Source organism: Protomyctophum parallelum, assembly GCF_964188405.1.
Source record: "Protomyctophum parallelum genome assembly, chromosome: 9".
Classification (NCBI taxonomy): Eukaryota; Metazoa; Chordata; class Actinopteri; order Myctophiformes; family Myctophidae; genus Protomyctophum; species Protomyctophum parallelum.
In genome coordinates, this window is record NC_139706.1 from 36,663,063 (window position 1) to 36,683,542 (window position 20,480).

Genomic DNA, 20,480 nt, shown 5'->3' on the forward strand with positions numbered 1-20,480 from the left:
AATTTCAAAAAACATGGGTTATAGCCCATCGTTTTTTGAAATTTTGAAAAAAAAGATTAACCTCGTTTTTCATCATTTTTGAACATGGGCTATAGCCCCTACCGTTCGGCATACTATAGCACGCCGTTTTTCATCATTTTTGAGGATTTGAAAAAAAATCAAAATTTCAAAAAACATGGGTTATAGCCCATCGTTTTTTGAAATTTTGAATTTTTTTTAACCTCATTTTTCATCATTTTTGAACATGGGCTATAGCCCCTACCGTTCGGCATACTATAGCACGCCGTTTTTCATCATTTTTGAGGATTTGAAAAAAATTCAAAATTTCAAAAAACATGGGTTATAGCCCATCGTTTTTTTAAATTTTGATTTTTTTTTTAACCTCGTTTTTCATCATTTTTGAACATGGGCTATAGCCCCTACCGTATGGCATACTATAGCACGCCGTTTTTTATCATTTTTGAGGATTTGAAAAAAATTCAAATTTTCAAAAAACATGGGTTATAGCCCATCGTTTTTTGAAATTTTGGGAAAAAAAAATTACCTCGTTTTTCATCATTTTTGAACATGGGCTATAGTCCCTACCCTACGGCATACTATAGCACGCCGTTTTTCATCATTTTTGAGGATTTGAAAAAAATTCAAAATTTCAAAAAACATGGGTTATAGCCCATCGTTTTTTGAAATTTAGATTTTTTTTTTAACCTCATTTTTCATCATTTTTGAACATGGGCTATAGCCCCTACCGTTCGGCATACTATAGCACGCCGTTTTTCATCATTTTTGAGGATTTGAAAAAAAATCAAAATTTCAAAAAACATGGGTTATAGCCCATCGTTTTTTGAAATTTTGAAAAAAAATTAACCTCGTTTTTCATCATTTTTGAACATGGGCTATAGCCCCTACCGTTCGGCATACTATAGCACGCCGTTTTTCATCATTTTTGAGGATTTGAAAAAAATTCAAAGTTTCAAAAAACATGGGTTATAGCCCATCGTTTTTTGAAATTTTGATTTTTTTTTTAACCTCGTTTTTCATCATTTTTGAACATGGGCTATAGCCCCTACCGTTCGGCATACTATAGCACGCCGTTTTTTTTTCATTTTTGAGGATTTGAAAAAAATTCAAAATAAAAAAAAACATGGGTTATAGCCCATCGTTTTTTTAAATTTTGATTTTTTTTTTAACCTCGTTTTTCATCATTTTTGAACATGGGCTATAGCCCCTACCGTTCGGCATACTATAGCACGCCGTTTTTCATCATTTTTGACGATTTGAAGAAAATTCAAAATTTCAAAAAGCATGGGTTATAGCCCATCGTTTTTTGACATTTTGAAAAAAAAATTAACCTCGTTTTTCATTATTTTTGAACATGGGCTATAGCCCCTACCGTTCGGCATACTATAGCACACCGTTTTTCATAATATTTGAGGATTAGAAAAAAATTCAAAATTTCAAAAAACATGGGTTATAGCCCATCGTTTTTTGAAAATTTGAAAAAAAAATTACCTCATTTTTCATCATTTTTGAACATGGGCTATAGCCCCTACCGTTCGGCATACTATAGCACGCCGTTTTTCATCATTTTTGAGGATTTGAAAAAAATTCAAAATTTCAAAAACATGGGTTATAGCCCATCGTTTTTTGAAATTTTGATTTTTTTTTTAACCTCGTTTTTCATCATTTTTGAACATGGGCTATAGCCCCTACCGTATGGCATACTATAGCACGCCGTTTTTTATCATTTTTGAGGATTTGAAAAAAATTCAAAATTTAAAAAAACATGGGTTATAGCCCATCGTTTTTTGAAATTTTGAAAAAAAAAATAGCCTCGTTTTTCGTCATTTTTGAACATGGGCTATAGCCCCTACCGTTCGGCATACTATAGCACGCCGTTTTTCATCATTTTTGAGGATTCGAAAAAAATTCTAAATTTCAAAAAACATGGGTTATAGCCCATCGTTTTTTGAAATTTTGATTTTTTTTTTAACCTCGTTTTTCATCATTTTTGAACATGGGCTATAGTCCCTACCCTACGGCATACTATAGCACGCCGTTTTTCATCATTTTTGAGGATTTGAAAAAAATTCAAAATTTCAAAAAACATGGGTTATAGCCCATCGTTTTTTGGAATTTTGAAATTTTTTTTAACCTCATTTTTCATCATTTTTGAACATGGGCTATAGCCCCTACCGTTCGGCATACTATAGCACGCCGTTTTTCATCATTTTTGAGGATTTGAAAAAAAATCAAAATTTCAAAAAACATGGGTTATAGCCCATCGTTTTTTGAAATTTTGAATTTTTTTTTAACCTCATTTTTCATCATTTTTGAACATGGGCTATAGCCCCTACCGTTCGGCATACTATAGCACGCAGTTTTTCATCATTTTTGAGGATTTGAAAAAAATTCAAAATTTCAAAAAACATGGGTTATAGCCCATCGTTTTTTGAAAATTTGATTTTTTTTTTAACCTCGTTTTTCATCATTTTTGAACATGGGCTATAGCCCCTACCGTTCGGCATACTATAGCACGCCGTTTTTCATCATTTTTGAGGATTTGAAAAAAATTCAAAATTTCAAAAAACATGGGTTATAGCCCATCGTTTTTTGAAATTTTGAAAAAAAAATTAACCTCGTTTTTCATCATTTTTGAACATGGGCTATAGCCCCTACCGTTCGGCATACTATAGCACACCGTTTTTCATAATTTTTGAGGATTAGAAAAAAATTCAAAATTTAAAAAAACATGGGTTATAGCCCATCGTTTTTTGAAAATTTGAAAAAAAAATTAACCTCATTTTTCATCATTTTTGAACATGGGCTATAGCCCCTACCGTTCGGCATACTATAGCACGCCGTTTTTCATCATTTTTGAGGATTTGAAAAAAAATCAAAATTTCAAAAAACATGGGTTATAGCCCATCGTTTTTTGAAATTTTGATTTTTTTTTTAACCTCGTTTTTCATCATTTTTGAACATGGGCTATAGCCCCTACCGTATGGCATACTATAGCACGCCGTTTTTTTTCATTTTGAGGATTTGAAAAAAATTCAAAATTTAAAAAAACATGGGTTATAGCCCATCGTTTTTTGAAATTTTGATTTTTTTTTTAACCTCGTTTTTCATCATTTTTGAACATGGGCTATAGCCCCTACCGTTCGGCATACTATAGCACGCCGTTTTTCATCATTTTTGACGATTTGAAGAAAATTCAAAATTTCAAAAAACATGGGTTATAGCCCATCGTTTTTTGAAATTTTGAAAAAGAAATTAACCTCGTTTTTCATCATTTTTGAACATGGGCTATAGCCCCTACCGTTCGGCATACTATAAGCACACCGTTTTTCATAATTTTTGAGGATTAGAAAAAAATTCAAAAATTCAAAAAACATGGGTTATAGCCCATCGTTTTTTGAAATTTTGAAAAAAAAATTAACCTCATTTTTCATCATTTTTGAACATGGGCTATAGCCCCTACCGTTCGGCATACTATAGCACGCCGTTTTTCATCATTTTTGAGGATTTGAAAAAAATTCAAAATTTCAAAAAACATGGGTTATAGCCCATCGTTTTTTGATTTTTTTTTTTTTTTTAACCTCGTTTTTCATCATTTTTGAACATGGGGTATAGCCCCTACCGTATGGCATACTATAGCACGCCGTTTTTTATCATTTTTGAGGATTTGAAAAAAAATCTAAATTTAAAAAAACATGGGTTATAGCCCATCGTTTTTTGAAATTTTGAAAAAAAAAATAGCCTCGTTTTTCGTCATTTTTGAACATGGGCTATAGCCCCTACCGTTCGGCATACTATAGCACGCCGTTTTTCATCATTTTTGAGGATTCGAAAAAAAATCTAAATTTCAAAAAACATGGGTTATAGCCCATCGTTTTTTGAAATTTTGATTTTTTTTTTAACCTCGTTTTTCATCATTTTTGAACATGGGCTATAGCCCCTACCGTTCGGCATACTATAGCACGCCGTTTTTCATCATTTTTGAGGATTTGAAAAAAATTAAAAATTTCAAAAAACATGGGTTATAGCCCATCGTTTTTTTAATTTTGAAAAAAAAATTAACCTCGTTTTTCATCATTTTTGAACATGGGCTATAGCCCCTACCGTTCGGCATACTATAGCACACCGTTTTTCAAAATTTTTGAGGATTAGAAAAAAATTCAAAATTTAAAAAAACATGGGTTATAGCCCATCGTTTTTTGAAATTTTGGAAAAAAAAATTAACCTCATTTTTCATCATTTTTGAACATGGGCTATAGCCCCTACCGTTCGGCATACTATAGCACGCCGTTTTTCATCATTTTTGAGGATTTGAAAAAAATTCAAAATTTCAAAAAACATGGGTTATAGCCCATCGTTTTTTGAAATTTAGATTTTTTTTTTAACCTCGTTTTTCATCATTTTTGAACATGGGCTATAGCCCCTACCGTTCGGCATACTATAGCACGCCGTTTTTCATCATTTTTGAGGATTTGAAAAAAATTCAAAATTTCAAAAAACATGGGTTATAGCCCATCGTTTTTTGAAATTTAGATTTTTTTTTTAACCTCGTTTTTCGTCATTTTTGAACATGGGCTATAGCCCCTACCGTTCGGCATACTATAGCACGCCGTTTTTCATCATTTTTGAGGATTCGAAAAAAATTAAAAATTTCAAAAAACATGGGTTATAGCCCATCGTTTTTTGAAATTTTGATTTTTTTTTTAACCTCGTTTTTCATCATTTTTGAACATGGGCTATAGCCCCTACCGTTCGGCATACTATAGCACGCCGTTTTTCATCATTTTTGAGGATTTGAAAAAAATTAAAAATTTCAAAAAACATGGGTTATAGCCCATCGTTTTTTGAAATTTTGAAAAAAAAATTAACCTCGTTTTTCATCATTTTTGAACATGGGCTATAGCCCCTACCGTTCGGCATACTATAGCACACCGTTTTTCAAAAATTTTGAGGATTAGAAAAAAATTCTAAATTTCAAAAAACATGGGTTATAGCCCATCGTTTTTTGAAATTTTGAAAAAAAAATTAACCTCATTTTTCATCATTTTTGAACATGGGCTATAGCCCCTACCGTTTGGCATACTATAGCACGCCGTTTTTTATCATTTTTGAGGATTTGAAAAAAAATCAAAATTTCAAAAAACATGGGTTATAGCCCATCGTTTTTTGAAATTTTGAAAAAAAAAATTAACCTCGTTTTTCATCATTTTTGAACATGGGCTATAGCCCCTACCGTTCGGCATACTATAGCACGCCGTTTTTCATCATTTTTGAGGATTTGAAAAAAATTCAAAATTTCAAAAAACATGGGTTATAGCCCATCGTTTTTTGAAAATTTGATTTTTTTTTTAACCTCGTTTTTCATCATTTTTGAACATGGGCTATAGCCCCTACCGTTCGGCATACTATAGCACGCCGTTTTTCATCATTTTTGAGGATTTGAAAAAAATTCAAAATTTCAAAAAACATGGGTTATAGCCCATCGTTTTTTGAAATTTTGAAAAATAAAATTAACCTTGTTTTTCATCATTTTTGAACATGGGCTATAGTCCCTACCGTACGGCATACTATAGCACGCCGTTTTTCATCATTTTTGAGGATTTGAAAAAAAATCAAAATTTCTAAAAACATGGGTTATAGCCCATCGTTTTTTGAAAATTTGATTTTTTTTTTTACCTCGTTTTTCATCATTTTTGAACATGGGCTATAGCCCCTACCGTTCGGCATACTATAGCACGCCGTTTTTAATAATTTTTGAGGATTTGAAAAAATTTCTAAATTTCAAAAAACATGGGTTATAGCCTATCGTTTTTTGAAATTTTGAAAAAAAAGATTAACCTCGTTTTTCATCATTTTTGAACATGGGCTATAGCCCCTACCGTTCGGCATACTATAGCACGCCGTTTTTCATCATTTTTGAGGATTTGAAAAAAAATCAAAATTTCAAAAAACATGGGTTATAGCCCATCGTTTTTTGAAATTTTGAAAAAAATTTAACCTCATTTTTCATCATTTTTGAACATGGGCTATAGCCCCTACCGTTCGGCATACTATAGCACGCCGTTTTTCATCATTTTTGAGGATTTGAAAAAAATTCAAAATTTCAAAAAACATGGGTTATAGCCCATCGTTTTTTTAAATTTTGATTTTTTTTTAACCTCGTTTTTCATCATTTTTGAACATGGGCTATAGCCCCTACCGTTCGGCATACTATAGCACGCCGTTTTTCATCATTTTTGAGGATTTGAAAAAAATTCAAAATTTCAAAAAACATGGGTTATAGCCCATCGTTTTTTGAAATTTTGAAAAAAAAATTAACCTCGTTTTTCATCATTTTTGAACATGGGCTATAGCCCCTACCGTTCGGCATACTATAGCACGCCGTTTTTCATCATTTTTGAGGATTTGAAAAAAATTAAAAATTTCAAAAAACATGGGTTATAGCCCATCGTTTTTTGAAATTTTGAAAAAAAAATTAACCTCGTTTTTCATCATTTTTGAACATGGGCTATAGCCCCTACCGTTCGGCATACTATAGCACACCGTTTTTCAAAATTTTTGAGGATTAGAAAAAAATTCTAAATTTCAAAAAACATGGGTTATAGCCCATCGTTTTTTGAAATTTTGAAAAAAAAATTAACCTCATTTTTCATCATTTTTGAACATGGGCTATAGCCCCTACCGTTTGGCATACTATAGCACGCCGTTTTTTATCATTTTTGAGGATTTGAAAAAAAATCAAAATTTCAAAAAACATGGGTTATAGCCCATCGTTTTTTGAAATTTTGAAAAAAAAAATTAACCTCGTTTTTCATCATTTTTGAACATGGGCTATAGCCCCTACCGTTCGGCATACTATAGCACGCCGTTTTTCATCATTTTTGAGGATTTGAAAAAAATTCTAAATTTCAAAAAACATGGGTTATAGCCCATCGATTTTTGAAAATTTGAAAAAAAATTTAACCTCGTTTTTCATCATTTTTGAACATGGGCTATAGCCCCTACCGTTCGGCATACTATAGCACGCCGTTTTTCATCATTTTTGAGGATTTGAAAAAAATTCAAAATTTCAAAAAACATGGGTTATAGCCCATCGTTTTTTGAAATTTTGAAAAATAAAATTAACCTTGTTTTTCATCATTTTTGAACATGGGCTATAGTCCCTACCGTACGGCATACTATAGCACGCCGTTTTTCATCATTTTTGAGGATTTGAAAAAAAATCAAAATTTCTAAAAACATGGGTTATAGCCCATCGTTTTTTGAAATTTTGATTTTTTTTTTTACATCGTTTTTCATCATTTTTGAACATGGGCTATAGCCCCTACCGTTCGGCATACTATAGCACGCCGTTTTTAATCATTTTTGAGGATTTGAAAAAATTTCAAAATTTCAAAAAACATGGGTTATAGCCTATCGTTTTTTGAAATTTTGAAAAAAAAGATTAACCTCGTTTTTCATCATTTTTGAACATGGGCTATAGCCCCTACCGTTCGGCATACTATAGCACGCCGTTTTTCATCATTTTTGAGGATTTGAAAAAAAATCAAAATTTCAAAAAACATGGGTTATAGCCCATCGTTTTTTGAAATTTTGAAAAATTTTTAACCTCATTTTTCATCATTTTTGAACATGGGCTATAGCCCCTACCGTTCGGCATACTATAGCACGCCGTTTTTCATCATTTTTGAGGATTTGAAAAAAATTCAAAATTTCAAAAAACATGGGTTATAGCCCATCGTTTTTTTAAATTTTGATTTTTTTTTAACCTCGTTTTTCATCATTTTTGAACATGGGCTATAGCCCCTACCGTTCGGCATACTATAGCACACCGTTTTTCATAATTTTTGAGGATTAGAAAAAAATTCAAAATTTCAAAAAACATGGGTTATAGCCCATCGTTTTTTGAAATTTTGAAGAAAAAAAAATTAACCTCATTTTTCATCATTTTTGAACATGGGCTATAGCCCCTACCGTTCGGCATACTATAGCACGCCGTTTTTCATCATTTTTGAGGATTTGAAAAAAATTCAAAATTTCAAAAAACATGGGTTATAGCCCATCGTTTTTTGAAATTTTGAATTTTTTTTAACCTCATTTTTCATCATTTTTGAACATGGGCTATAGCCCCTACCGTTCGGCATACTATAGCACGCCGTTTTTCATCATTTTTGAGGATTTGAAAAAAATTCAAAATTTCAAAAAACATGGGTTATAGCCCATCGTTTTTTTAAATTTTGATTTTTTTTTTAACCTCGTTTTTCATCATTTTTGAACATGGGCTATAGCCCCTACCGTATGGCATACTATAGCACGCCGTTTTTTATCATTTTTGAGGATTTGAAAAAAATTCAAAATTTCAAAAAACATGGGTTATAGCCCATCGTTTTTTGAAATTTTGGGAAAAAAAAATTACCTCGTTTTTCATCATTTTTGAACATGGGCTATAGTCCCTACCCTACGGCATACTATAGCACGCCGTTTTTCATCATTTTTGAGGATTAGAAAAAAATTCAAAATTTCAAAAAACATGGGTTATAGCCCATCGTTTTTTGAAATTTAGATTTTTATTTTTAACCTCATTTTTCATCATTTTTGAACATGGGCTATAGCCCCTACCGTTCGGCATACTATAGCACGCCGTTTTTCATCATTTTTGAGGATTTGAAAAAAAATCAAAATTTAAAAAAACATGGGTTATAGCTCATCGTTTTTTGAAATTTTGAAAAAAAAGTTAACCTCGTTTTTCATCATTTTTGAACATGGGCTATAGCCCCTACCGTTCGGCATACTATAGCACGCCGTTTTTCATCATTTTTGAGGATTTGAAAAAAAATCAAAATTTCAAAAAACATGGGTTATAGCCCATCGTTTTTTGAAATTTTGAAAAAAAATTTACCTCGTTTTTCATCATTTTTGAACATGGGCTATAGCCCCTACCGTTCGGCATACTATAGCACGCCGTTTTTCATCATTTTTGAGGATTTGAAAAAAATTCAAAGTTTCAAAAAACATGGGTTATAGCCCATCGTTTTTTGAAATTTTGATTTTTTTTTTAACCTCGTTTTTCATCATTTTTGAACATGGGCTATAGCCCCTACCGTATGGCATACTATAGCACGCCGTTTTTTTTTCATTTTTGAGGATTTGAAAAAAATTCAAAATAAAAAAAAACATGGGTTATAGCCCATCGTTTTTTGACATTTTGAAAAAAAAATTAACCTCGTTTTTCATTATTTTTGAACATGGGCTATAGCCCCTACCGTTCGGCATACTATAGCACACCGTTTTTCATAATATTTGAGGATTAGAAAAAAATTCAAAATTTCAAAAAACATGGGTTATAGCCCATCGTTTTTTGAAAATTTGAAAAAAAAAATTACCTCATTTTTCATCATTTTTGAACATGGGCTATAGCCCCTACCGTTCGGCATACTATAGCACGCCGTTTTTCATCATTTTTGAGGATTTGAAAAAAATTCAAAATTTCAAAAAACATGGGTTATAGCCCATCGTTTTTTTAAATTTTGATTTTTTTTTAACCTCGTTTTTCATCATTTTTGAACATGGGCTATAGCCCCTACCGTATGGCATACTATAGCACGCCGTTTTTTATCATTTTTGAGGATTTGAAAAAAATTCAAAATTTCAAAAAACATGGGTTATAGCCCATCGTTTTTTGAAATTTTGGGAAAAAAAAATTACCTCGTTTTTCATCATTTTTGAACATGGGCTATAGTCCCTACCCTACGGCATACTATAGCACGCCGTTTTTCATCATTTTTGAGGATTTGAAAAAAATTCAAAATTTCAAAAAACATGGGTTATAGCCCATCGTTTTTTGAAATTTAGATTTTTATTTTTAACCTCATTTTTCATCATTTTTGAACATGGGCTATAGCCCCTACCGTTCGGCATACTATAGCACGCCGTTTTTCATCATTTTTGAGGATTTGAAAAAAAATCAAAATTTCAAAAAACATGGGTTATAGCCCATCGTTTTTTGAAATTTTGAAAAAAAATTTACCTCGTTTTTCATCATTTTTGAACATGGGCTATAGCCCCTACCGTTCGGCATACTATAGCACGCCGTTTTTCATCATTTTTGAGGATTTGAAAAAAATTCAAAGTTTCAAAAAACATGGGTTATAGCCCATCGTTTTTTGAAATTTTGATTTTTTTTTTAACCTCGTTTTTCATCATTTTTGAACATGGGCTATAGCCCCTACCGTATGGCATACTATAGCACGCCGTTTTTTTTTCATTTTTGAGGATTTGAAAAAAATTCAAAATAAAAAAAAACATGGGTTATAGCCCATCGTTTTTTGACATTTTGAAAAAAAAATGAACCTCGTTTTTCATTATTTTTGAACATGGGCTATAGCCCCTACCGTTCGGCATACTATAGCACACCGTTTTTCATAATATTTGAGGATTAGAAAAAAATTCAAAATTTCAAAAAACATGGGTTATAGCCCATCGTTTTTTGAAAATTTGAAAAAAAAAATTACCTCATTTTTCATCATTTTTGAACATGGGCTATAGCCCCTACCGTTCGGCATACTATAGCACGCCGTTTTTCATCATTTTTGAGGATTTGAAAAAAATTCAAAATTTCAAAAAACATGGGTTATAGCCCATCGTTTTTTGAAATTTAGATTTTTTTTTTAACCTCGTTTTTCATCATTTTTGAACATGGGCTATAGCCCCTACCGTATGGCATACTATAGCACGCCGTTTTTTATCATTTTTGAGGATTTGAAAAAAATTCAAAATTTAAAAAAACATGGGTTATAGCCCATCGTTTTTTGAAATTTTGGAAAAAAAAATAGCCTCGTTTTTCGTCATTTTTGAACATGGGCTATAGCCCCTACCGTTCGGCATACTATAGCACGCCGTTTTTCATCATTTTTGAGGATTCGAAAAAAATTCTAAATTTCAAAAAACATGGGTTATAGCCCATCGTTTTTTGAAATTTTGATTTTTTTTTTAACCTCGTTTTTCATCATTTTTGAACATGGGCTATAGCCCCTACCGTTCGGCATACTATAGCACGCCGTTTTTCATCATTTTTGAGGATTTGAAAAAAATTAAAAATTTCAAATAACATGGGTTATAGCCCATCGTTTTTTGAAATTTTGAAAAAAAAATTAACCTCGTTTTTCATCATTTTTGAACATGGGCTATAGCCCCTACCGTTCGGCATACTATAGCACACCGTTTTTCAAAAATTTTGAGGATTAGAAAAAAATTCTAAATTTCAAAAAACATGGGTTATAGCCCATCGTTTTTTGAAATTTTGAAAAAAAAATTAACCTCATTTTTCATCATTTTTGAACATGGGCTATAGCCCCTACCGTTTGGCATACTATAGCACGCAGTTTTTCATAATTTTTGAGGATTAGAAAAAAATTCAAAATTTAAAAAAACATGGGTTATAGCCCATCGTTTTTTGAAATTTAGATTTTTCTTTTTAACCTCGTTTTTCATCCTTTTTGAACATGGGCTATAGCCCCTACCGTTCGGCATACTATAGCACGCCGTTTTTCATCATTTTTGAGGATTTGAAAAAAATTCAAAATTTCAAAAAACATGGGTTATAGCCCATCGTTTTTTGAAATTTTGATTTTTTTTTTAACCTCATTTTTCATCATTTTTGAACATGGGCTATAGCCCCTACCGTATGGCATACTATAGCACGCCGTTTTTTTTTCATTTTTGAGGATTTGAAAAAAAATCAAAATAAAAAAAAACATGGGTTATAGCCCATCGTTTTTTGAAATTTTGATTTTTTTTTTAACCTCGTTTTTCATCATTTTTGAACATGGGCTATAGCCCCTACCGTTCGGCATACTATAGCACGCCGTTTTTCATCATTTTTGAGGATTTGAAAAAAATTCAAAATTTAAAAAAACATGGGTTATAGCCCATCGTTTTTTTTAATTTTGATTTTTTTTTAACCTCGTTTTTCATCATTTTTGAACATGGGCTATAGCCCCTACCGTATGGCATACTATAGCACGCCGTTTTTTTATCATTTTTGAGGATTTGAAAAAAATTAAAAATTAAAAAAAACATGGGTTATAGCCCATCGTTTTTTGAAATTTTGAAAAAAAAATTAACCTCGTTTTTCATCATTTTTGAACATGGGCTATAGCCCCTACCGTTCGGCATACTATAGCACACCGTTTTTCAAAATTTTTGAGGATTAGAAAAAAATTCTAAATTTCAAAAAACATGGGTTATAGCCCATCGTTTTTTGAAATTTTGAAAAAAAAATTAACCTCATTTTTCATCATTTTTGAACATGGGCTATAGCCCCTACCGTTTGGCATACTATAGCACGCAGTTTTTCATAATTTTTGAGGATTAGAAAAAAATTCAAAATTAAAAAAAACATGGGTTATAGCCCATCGTTTTTTGAAATTTAGATTTTTCTTTTTAACCTCGTTTTTCATCCTTTTTGAACATGGGCTATAGCCCCTACCGTTCGGCATACTATAGCACGCCGTTTTTCATCATTTTTGAGGATTTGAAAAAAATTCAAAATTTCAAAAAACATGGGTTATAGCCCATCGTTTTTTGAAATTTTGATTTTTTTTTTAACCTCATTTTTCATCATTTTTGAACATGGGCTATAGCCCCTACCGTATGGCATACTATAGCACGCCGTTTTTTTTTCATTTTTGAGGATTTGAAAAAAAATCAAAATAAAAAAAAACATGGGTTATAGCCCATCGTTTTTTGAAATTTTGATTTTTTTTTTAACCTCGTTTTTCATCATTTTTGAACATGGGCTATAGCCCCTACCGTTCGGCATACTATAGCACGCCGTTTTTCATCATTTTTGAGGATTTGAAAAAAATTCAAAATTTAAAAAAACATGGGTTATAGCCCATCGTTTTTTTTAATTTTGATTTTTTTTTAACCTCGTTTTTCATCATTTTTGAACATGGGCTATAGCCCCTACCGTATGGCATACTATAGCACGCCGTTTTTTTATCATTTTTGAGGATTTGAAAAAAATTAAAAATTAAAAAAAACATGGGTTATAGCCCATCGTTTTTTGAAATTTTGAAAAAAAAAATAGCCTCGTTTTTCGTCATTTTTGAACATGGGCTATAGCCCCTATACCGTTCGGCATACTATAGCACGCCGTTTTTCATCATTTTTGAGGATTCGAAAAAAATTCTAAATTTCAAAAAACATGGGTTATAGCCCATCGTTTTTTGAAATTTAGATTTTTTTTTTAACCTCGTTTTTCATCATTTTTGAACATGGGCTATAGCCCCTACCGTTTGGCATACTATAGCACGCAGTTTTTCATCATTTTTGAGGATTTGAAAAAAATTCAAAATTTCAAAAAACATGGGTTATAGCCCATCGTTTTTTGAAATTTAGATTTTTTTTTTTAACCTCGTTTTTCATCCTTTTTGAACATGGGCTATAGCCCCTACCGTATGGCATACTATAGCACGCCGTTTTTTATCATTTTTGAGGATTTGAAAAAAATTCAAAATTTCAAAAAACATGGGTTATAGCCCATCGTTTTTTGAAAATTTGAAAAAAAAAATTTACCTCGTTTTTCATCATTTTTGAACATGGGCTATAGCCCCTACCGTTCGGCATACTATAGCACGCCGTTTTTCATCATTTTTGAGGATTTGAAAAAAATTCAAAATTTCAAAAAACATGGGTTATAGCCCATCGTTTTTTGAAAATTTGAATTTTTTTTTAACCTCGTTTTTCATCATTTTTGAACATGGGCTATAGCCCCTACCGTTCGGCATACTATAGCACGCCGTTTTTCATCATTTTTGAGGATTTGAAAAAAATTCAAAATTTCAAAAAACATGGGTTATAGCCCATCGTTTTTTGAAAAAAAAAAGAAAATTAGCCTCGTTTTTCATCATTTTTGAACATGGGCTATAGCCCCTACCGTTCGGCATACTATAGCACGCCGTTTTTCATCATTTTTGAGGATTTGAAAAAAATTCAAAAATTCAAAAAACATGGGTTATAGCCCATCGTTTTTTGAAATTTTGAAAAATAAAATTAACCTTGTTTTTCATCATTTTTGAACATGGGCTATAGTCCCTACCGTACGGCATACTATAGCACGCCGTTTTTCATCATTTTTGAGGATTTGAAAAAAAATCAAAATTTCTAAAAACATGGGTTATAGCCCATCGTTTTTTGAAATTTTGATTATTTTTTTTTACCTCGTTTTTCATCATTTTTGAACATGGGCTATAGCCCCTACCGTTCGGCATACTATAGCACGCCGTTTTTAATCATTTTTGAGGATTTGAAAAATTTTCTAAATTTCAAAAAACATGGGTTATAGCCTATCGTTTTTTGAAATTTTGAAAAAAAAGATTAACCTCGTTTTTCATCATTTTTGAACATGGGCTATAGCCCCTACCGTTCGGCATACTATAGCACGCCGTTTTTCATCATTTTTGAGGATTTGAAAAAAATTCAAAATTTCAAAAAACATGGGTTATAGCCCATCGTTTTTTGAAATTTTGATTTTTTTTTTTAACCTCGTTTTTCATCATTTTTGAACATGGGCTATAGCCCCTACCGTATGGCATACTATAGCACGCCGTTTTTCATCATTTTTGAGGATTTGAAAAAAAATCAAAATTTCAAAAAACATGGGTTATAGCCCATCGTTTTTTGAAAATTTGAATTTTTTTTTAACCTCGTTTTTCATCATTTTTGAACATGGGCTATAGCCCCTACCGTTCGGCATACTATAGCACGCCGTTTTTCATCATTTTTGAGGATTTGAAAAAAATTCAAAAATTCAAAAAACATGGGTTATAGCCCATCGTTTTTTGAAATTTTGAAAAATAAAATTAACCTTGTTTTTCATCATTTTTGAACATGGGCTATAGTCCCTACCGTACGGCATACTATAGCACGCCGTTTTTCATCATTTTTGAGGATTTGAAAAAAAATCAAAATTTCTAAAAACATGGGTTATAGCCCATCGTTTTTTGTAATTTTGTTTTTTTTTCTTTTTCTCGTTTTTCATCATTTTTGAACATGGGCTATAGCCCCTACCGTTCGGCATACTATAGCACGCCGTTTTTAATCATTTTTGAGGATTTGAAAAAATTTCAAAATTTCAAAAAACATGGGTTATAGCCTATCGTTTTTTGAAATTTTGAAAAAAAAGATTAACCTCGTTTTTCATCATTTTTGAACATGGGCTATAGCCCCTACCGTTCGGCATACTATAGCACGCCGTTTTTCATCATTTTTGAGGATTTGAAAAAAATTCAAAATTTCAAAAAACATGGGTTATAGCCCATCGTTTTTTGATTTTTTTTTTTTTTTTTTAACCTCGTTTTTCATCATTTTTGAACATGGGCTATAGCCCCTACCGTATGGCATACTATAGCACGCCGTTTTTCATCATTTTTGAGGATTTGAAAAAAATTCAAATTTTCAAAAAACATGGGTTATAGCCCATCGTTTTTTGAAATTTTGATTTTTTTTTTAACCTCGTTCTTCATCATTTTTGAACATGGGCTATAGCCCCTACCGTTCGGCATACTATAGCACGCCGTTTTTAATCATTTTTGAGGATTTGAAAAAAATTCAAAATTTCAAAAAACATGGGTTATAGCCTATCGTTTTTTGAAATTTTGAAAAAAAAATTAACCTCGTTTTTCATCATTTTTGAACATGGGCTATAGCCCCTACCGTTCGGCATACTATAGCACGCCGTTTTTCATCATTTTTTAGGATTTGAAAAAAAATCAAAATTTCAAAAAACATGGGTTATAGCCCATCGTTTTTTGAAATTTTGAAAAAAAATTTAACCTCATTTTTCATCATTTTTGAACATGGGCTATAGCCCCTACCGTTCGGCATACTATAGCACGCCGTTTTTCATCATTTTTGAGGATTTGAAAAAATTTCAAAATTTCAAAAAACATGGGTTATAGCCCATCGTTTTTTGAAATTTTGATTTTTTTTTTAACCTCATTTTTCATCATTTTTGAACATGGGCTATAGCCCCTACCGTTCGGCATACTATAGCACGCCGTTTTTAATCATTTTTGAGGATTTGAAAAAAATTCAAAATTTAAAAAAACATGGGTTATAGCCCATCGTTTTTTGAAATTTTGAAAAAAAAATTAACCTCGTTTTTCATCATTTTTGAACATGGGCTATAGCCCCTACCGTTCGGCATACTATAGCACGCCATTTTTCATCATTTTTGAGGATTTGAAAAAATTTCAAAATTTCAAAAAACATGGGTTATAGCCCATCGTTTTTTGAAATTTTGATTTTTTTTTTAACCTCATTTTTCATCATTTTTGAACATGGGCTATAGCCCCTACCGTACGGCATACTATAGCACGCCGTTTTTCATCATTTTTGAGGATTCGAAAAAAATCTAAATTTCAAAAAACATGGGTTATAGCCCATCGTTTTTTGAAATTTTGAAAAATAAAATTAACCTTGTTTTTCATCATTTTTGAACATGGGCTATAGTCCCTACCGTACGGCATACTATAGCACGCCGTTTTTCATCATTTTTGAGGATTTGAAAAAAAATCAAAATTTCTAAAAACATGGGTTATAGCCCATCGTTTTTTGAAATTTTGATTTTTTTTTTTAACCTCGTTTTTCATCATTTTTGAACATGGGCTATAGCCCCTACCGTATGGCATACTATAGCACGCCGTTTTTCATCATTTTTGAGGATTTGAAAAAAATTCAAAAATTCAAAAAACATGGGTTATAGCCCATCGTTTTTTGAAATTTTGAATTTTTTTTTAACCTCGTTTTTCATCATTTTTTAACATGGGCTATAGCCCCTACCGTTCGGCATACTATAGCACGCCGTTTTTCATCATTTTTGAGGATTTGAAAAAAATTCAAAAATTCAAAAAACATGGGTTATAGCCCATCGTTTTTTGAAATTTTGAAAAATAAAATTAACCTTGTTTTTCATCATTTTTGAACATGGGCTATAGTCCCTACCGTACGGCATACTATAGCACGCCGTTTTTCATCATTTTTGAGGATTTGAAAAAAAATCAAAATTTCTAAAAACATGGGTTATAGCCCATCGTTTTTTGTAATTTTGTTTTTTTTTCTTTTTCTCGTTTTTCATCATTTTTGAACATGGGCTATAGTCCCTACCGTACGGCATACTATAGCACGCCGTTTTTAATCATTTTTGAGGATTTGAAAAAATTTCAAAATTTCAAAAAACATGGGTTATAGCCTATCGTTTTTTGAAATTTTGAAAAAAAAGATTAACCTCGTTTTTCATCATTTTTGAACATGGGCTATAGCCCCTACCGTTCGGCATACTATAGCACGCCGTTTTTCATCATTTTTGAGGATTTGAAAAAAATTCAAAATTTCAAAAAACATGGGTTATAGCCCATCGTTTTTTGATTTTTTTTTTTTTTTTTTAACCTCGTTTTTCATCATTTTTGAACATGGGCTATAGCCCCTACCGTATGGCATACTATAGCACGCCGTTTTTCATCATTTTTGAGGATTTGAAAAAAATTCAAATTTTCAAAAAACATGGGTTATAGCCCATCGTTTTTTGAAATTTTGATTTTTTTTTTAACCTCGTTCTTCATCATTTTTGAACATGGGCTATAGCCCCTACCGTTCGGCATACTATAGCACGCCGTTTTTAATCATTTTTGAGGATTTGAAAAAAATTCAAAATTTCAAAAAACATGGGTTATAGCCTATCGTTTTTTGAAATTTTGAAAAAAAAATTAACCTCGTTTTTCATCATTTTTGAACATGGGCTATAGCCCCTACCGTTCGGCATACTATAGCACGCCGTTTTTCATCATTTTTTAGGATTTGAAAAAAAATCAAAATTTCAAAAAACATGGGTTATAGCCCATCGTTTTTTGAAATTTTGAAAAAAAATTTAACCTCATTTTTCATCATTTTTGAACATGGGCTATAGCCCCTACCGTTCGGCATACTATAGCACGCCGTTTTTCATCATTTTTGAGGATTTGAAAAAATTTCAAAATTTCAAAAAACATGGGTTATAGCCCATCGTTTTTTGAAATTTTGATTTTTTTTTTAACCTCATTTTTCATCATTTTTGAACATGGGCTATAGCCCCTACCGTTCGGCATACTATAGCACGCCGTTTTTAATCATTTTTGAGGATTTGAAAAAAATTCAAAATTTAAAAAAACATGGGTTATAGCCCATCGTTTTTTGAAATTTTGAAAAAAAAATTAACCTCGTTTTTCATCATTTTTGAACATGGGCTATAGCCCCTACCGTTCGGCATACTATAGCACGCCATTTTTCATCATTTTTGAGGATTTGAAAAAATTTCAAAATTTCAAAAAACATGGGTTATAGCCCATCGTTTTTTGAAATTTTGATTTTTTTTTTAACCTCATTTTTCATCATTTTTGAACATGGGCTATAGCCCCTACCGTACGGCATACTATAGCACGCCGTTTTTCATCATTTTTGAGGATTCGAAAAAAATCTAAATTTCAAAAAACATGGGTTATAGCCCATCGTTTTTTGAAATTTTGAAAAATAAAATTAACCTTGTTTTTCATCATTTTTGAACATGGGCTATAGTCCCTACCGTACGGCATACTATAGCACGCCGTTTTTCATCATTTTTGAGGATTTGAAAAAAAATCAAAATTTCTAAAAACATGGGTTATAGCCCATCGTTTTTTGTAATTTTGTTTTTTTTTCTTTTTCTCGTTTTTCATCATTTTTGAACATGGGCTATAGCCCCTACCGTTCGGCATACTATAGCACGCCGTTTTTAATCATTTTTGAGGATTTGAAAAAATTTCAAAATTTCAAAAAACATGGGTTATAGCCTATCGTTTTTTGAAATTTTGAAAAAAAAGATTAACCTTGTTTTTCATCATTTTTGAACATGGGCTATAGCCCCTACCGTTCGGCATACTATAGCACGCCGTTTTTCATCATTTTTGAGGATTTGAAAAAAATTCAAAAATTCAAAAAACATGGGTTATAGCCCATCGTTTTTTGAAATTTTGATTTTTTTTTTAACCTCGTTTTTCATCATTTTTGAACATGGGCTATAGCCCCTACCGTATGGCATACTATAGCACGCCGTTTTTCATCATTTTTGAGGATTTAAAAAAAAATCAAAATTTCAAAAAAACATGGGTTATAGCCCATCGTTTTTTGAAATTTTGATTTTTTTTTTAACCTCGTTCTTCATCATTTTTGAACATGGGCTATAGCCCCTACCGTTCGGCATACTATAGCACGCCGTTTTTAATCATTTTTGAGGATTTGAAAAAAATTCAAAATTTCAAAAAACATGGGTTATAGCCTATCGTTTTTTGAAATTTTGAAAAAAAAATTAACCTCGTTTTTCATCATTTTTGAACATGGGCTATAGCCCCTACCGTTCGGCATACTATAGCACGCCGTTTTTCATCATTTTTGAGGATTTGAAAAAAAATCAAAATTTCAAAAAACATGGGTTATAGCCCATCGTTTTTTGAAATTTTGATTTTTTTTTAACCTCATTTTTCATCATTTTTGAACATGGGCTATAGCCCCTACCGTTCGGCATACTATAGCACGCCGTTTTTAATCATTTTTGAGGATTTGAAAAAAATTCAAAATTTAAAAAAACATGGGTTATAGCCTATCGTTTTTTGAAATTTTGAAAAAAAAATTAACCTCGTTTTTCATCATTTTTGAACATGGGCTATAGCCCCTACCGTTCGGCATACTATAGCACGCCATTTTTCATCATTTTTGAGGATTTGAAAAAATTTCAAAATTTCAAAAAACATGGGTTATAGCCCATCGTTTTTTGAAATTTTGATTTTTTTTTTAACCTCGTTTTTCATCATTTTTGAACATGGGCTATAGTCCCTACCGTACGGCATACTATAGCACGCCGTTTTTCATCATTTTTGAGGATTTGAAAAAAAATCAAAATTTCTAAAAACATGGGTTATAGCCCATCGTTTTTTGAAATTTTGATTTTTTTTTTAACCTCGTTCTTCATCATTTTTGAACATGGGCTATAGCCCCTACCGTTCGGCATACTATAGCACGCCGTTTTTAATCATTTTTGAGGATTTGAAAAAAATTCAAAATTTCAAAAAACATGGGTTATAGCCTATCGTTTTTTGAAATTTTGAAAAAAAAATTAACCTCGTTTTTTATCATTTTTGAACATGGGCTATAGCCCCTACCGTTCGGCATACTATAGCACGCCGTTTTTCATCATTTTTGAGGATTTGAAAAAAAATCAAAATTTCAAAAAACATGGGTTATAGCCCATCGTTTTTTGAAATTTTGAATTTTTTTTTAACCTCATTTTTCATCATTTTTGAACATGGGCTATAGCCCCTACCGTTCGGCATACTATAGCACGCCGTTTTTCATCATTTTTGAGGATTTGAAAAAATTTCAAAATTTCAAAA